This window comes from Mustela nigripes, chromosome 7, assembly GCF_022355385.1.
Source record: "Mustela nigripes isolate SB6536 chromosome 7, MUSNIG.SB6536, whole genome shotgun sequence".
NCBI lineage: Eukaryota > Metazoa > Chordata > Mammalia > Carnivora > Mustelidae > Mustela > Mustela nigripes.
In genome coordinates, this window is record NC_081563.1 from 51,682,503 (window position 1) to 51,686,368 (window position 3,866).

The following is a 3,866-nucleotide window of genomic DNA, read 5'->3' on the forward strand; positions in this document are numbered from 1 at the left end:
AAAGTAAATAAGTGTAAGTTTAAAAAAATCCAGGCCCAAACTATGCAAACTTGAATATAAAATTGACGACTCTGTTGTCGGTTTTCATAGTCAGAATGGACGTTAAACAAAGGGACAGCTGCCTTGTGGGATAGGATCTCAGGTCTCATGGGGCTGCGTGCTCACTTGGGGGAAGAGAGAGTAGGACAGTACAGTAGGCATAGGGGGAGGGTCCTCTGGGCCTCAGTTTTCTCATTAGTACAAAAAGTAATATGTATAACTAATACCTAAAAAGAGTATTATCTCATGGGGCTGTATGGAGATGAAACTCAAACAGTGCAGCCAAAGAGAACTGTGGGCTCTACAGACCATGAGCATAGAAGGGATTTGAAAGGTGCAATGCCTCCTTTCCTTTGGGCATAGAAATTCTGGGACACTCCCGGGAGCTCTGTGCCTTGATAAGGAACAGCCATGAAGGCCGATTTGCCCCTGTGGATGGGTGTTTTCTGAGCCCAGAGAGAGGGTCCAGAGGCTGTGCCCTGCCCTTCGTGTGCATATTCTGAGTGTCTGCAGCCTGACCTCCATATTCTCCCCGCCCCTTCTGCCAAGCATTGCCAACTGCATCCATCCAGAACTCCATTTGAACCAGCATCCTCAGGACAGATCCCCTGTCTGTTCTGACTGATTTCAAGGTGCCTGAAGGCCCACAGGGGTATGAAACACGAGTTGTGAGCCAAAGCAGTAGCTGGAGGCTGGGTGTGGCCTGAGCCCCAGGGGGAAGGATGGTAGAAGGGCTTGTGACGGTGGGGGGGCGGGTGTCAGGGGAGAGTCCACAGGATTCCTTGAGATACTAGCTGCCGCCAGTCTGTAGGGAGATGGATGCTGATGGGAGTGGGAGGGGGTAGATCATTCTTAGGCCAGAATGAAAAAATATTCTGTCCCACAGTCCATTCCCGCTCCCTGAGCCTCACTGGTTGAGCTGTGACCCACCTTTGGGGCAGTCTGCCAGGGGCCAGCCACATTCCTTTGGTCAAAGGAGGGGTTGGGTGATGTTCGAAAGGACTGGGGTTCAGTCTGGGGCCAGGAGCAGGGTCGATCTGTGACCAGGATTAAGGGTCGATCTGGAAATTAGGCGCGGGGGTTTGTTTTAGGTCGGGGTGACGGGTCAGACTAAGGTCCAGGGCCAGGGTCAGAAGTCCATGTGAGGTGGATGAAGGAATGTCTCAGGATGGAATCCGACTGGTGAAGATGGTTGCTGACCCTTCTCTGTCCTGGCCCTGCCTGGCCAGCCTGCCCTACAGACCCAGCGTTCCTACTTTTCCCAGCATCTCTGGCACGTCTTAGAAAAATATACCACCACGACTTTTCTTCTCTTTTGTCCTAAGTGCTTTTGGGAATTTGAGCAAAGAGATGGTTCCAATTAGGAAATTCAGCAACTATTGTTGTGGGGCCGGGCTGTCCCTGTGGACATTCTCCAGGACCCCACTTGGTGGCTGAGCAAAAAGGACTCAGAATGACTTCCCCATGCCCCCTCCCAACTCCCACTCTGTGGCAGAACAGGAGGAGAAGAGGAAAGTGCACAAAAGTCACCTCCCGGAGTATGGGCAGGGAAGGGGAAAGCAATGCCTTCCGGGGCTGTGATCCCCACAGAGCAGACGCCCTTGTGGACTTTTGAGGCCGGTGGCTGGGAGGTGGGTGTTGTGTGAATTTGTTAATGATGATTCTCTGAGTGCACATGCATTCCTACATATTTGTGTGTGCTATTTGTGGATCTGTCTGTAGCTCAGTAAGGCCGCGTGTCCATCATTTCACAGATGAGTGTGTGTGTGTGTGTGTGTGTGTGTGTATCTCCTTTCAGAGATGGAGGTCTCCATGGGTGGGTTCCCCAAGGTCATCTTGGCCATTTCCCCATCTTGGGACCAGTGCTGTGTCTGCGGGTTGGGCTAGAGTCTTAGGGCTCTTCAAAATAGTGGGGCCTCAACAATTGCACCCCCGCCCCATTCTCACCCAGCTTCAACCCAACACCGAGAGGGAGGTAGCGCTGGTCTCGCCATTCCCCGGTGCCCCGGTGGATTGTCCTGTGAGACCTCCCCGTTGTGATGGTGTGCCCCAGCTTTGTATTTCTGGGGCCACAGTAGTGCTGACAGGAACTTTGTGAATACCTGGGCCTGGAATGGAAATCTGAGGGCACTGGGTGGGGGTGGGGTGGGATGGAGAGGAGCCCTCTGGGAGCTGGCAGACCGGCCCTTTTAGGGCTGATCTCCCACTTGGAAGGGACATTGAGGGCGGGAGGCCCAGGAATTGCTTCCCCGTGAATCTGTAGTACTCCAACTGTCCACCAGGTGGGGTTCCAAGGCAGAGAGTGAGAGTCGCGATGACAGAGCTCTAGCAGCGAGCGACCAGCTTTCAAATCTCCGCCGTCACTTCAACCTCCCAAGCGCTCATACAGGGAGGGACAGCACATATGCTCGCACCTTAGACGCTCACACACATTCTCTTCTAGTGAACTCTAAAATAGAACACGTACTGGGTGCAGGGGAGGTGTTAAAAGGGGAGTCGAGTTTCGTTTACACACACACACCACCCTAAACTGAAGGTGGGATATCCAATCTTCTGCTCTGGGAGTGCGGGAGAGTGAACGACAGACACCAGGGGGCTGGGGGGAAAAAGGACCTACGGGAGAGGGCGAGCCAGGCACTAGTTAGATGATGCCGGACTTGGCACGCGGAGCTCCATGTATCACAGACACGCAGGAGGAGAGGCCAGATGACAGACGGATGCACGGATACACAGACACACGTATAGCTCCAGAAAGAACACACAGACCCGCAGACACACCACCCAGCTCCACAGATGTCGGGGCGACCCGAGGACACGCGCGCGCACACACAGGTGCGGCCCCGGGCCACACGCACACCTCGCACAGGCACGCGCGCCGGGGCCTCTGCGGCCGTTCAGAGAAGGTGGCCGCGCTCTCCCAGCGTGTTTATTTACTCATTTGTATCAATGAACGTTTGTGCCCGACTCCTCCCGCCTCCGGGTGCCGGGGCTGCCGGCTGCAGCATTTGTCCCTGGCGCGGGACACTCACCGGGACCGGCACTGGGGTTCCTCCGACGCTGCGGGGGGCGAAGGGGACTACAAAGTTAGGGGGTCCGAGAGGAAGGGCTGTAGCGTGAGCCTCTCTGGATGCGGATGGGGGAGAGGAGAACATAGGAGTCTTGGAGGATGAGAGACATCTGCGCGGAGGGGGGGGAGGGCAGCGGTGGCGGAAAGACCTTGGCATCCGAGGTTTGGAGATGCCCGGATCCGGGATAGGGGACCCCGGCTACGAGTAATTGGGAGGGGGCAAATTGGGAGGGTTGATGGGGTCCCGGGAGATAAGAGCCCGCGGGGTTCCGCGGGATTGGAGCCTGGGACCCCAAGCACAGGTCCAGGGACTTTCGGTGGTCCTCAATGGAGGGGCAGTCTGGCGAAGACCTCAGCCTCTGGGACTACGGTCCACACGGGACTGCCCGGGGCGGGAGGAGGGGGCCGGGGACCAGGAGGGAGGAAAAGAGGGAGGGAAGTAGCCTAGCAGCCAGGCGGGCACTGTGCGAGCGCGCACGGTGTGTGTGTGTGTGTGTGTGTGTGTCCTCTCGTCCGTCTGTAGGTGCCGGGCTCAGCGAGACGCCGGCGAGAAGGAAGAGGAGGCGAGAGGTGAACTGAGTTTGATCCTGCGGCGGCTACAAGTGGGTCCCGGGCGGGCGGCGGGCTGCGGGCGGCCGGGGCGGGGCGGGAGGCCGGCGGGCGCTCACACGCTCCGGCCGCCGGCCTCTCACCACGCCTCCGGCTTTGTGAGCGCGCGGGGGGGGGGGGGGGGGGGGGGGGGGGGGTGGGGGGGGGGGGG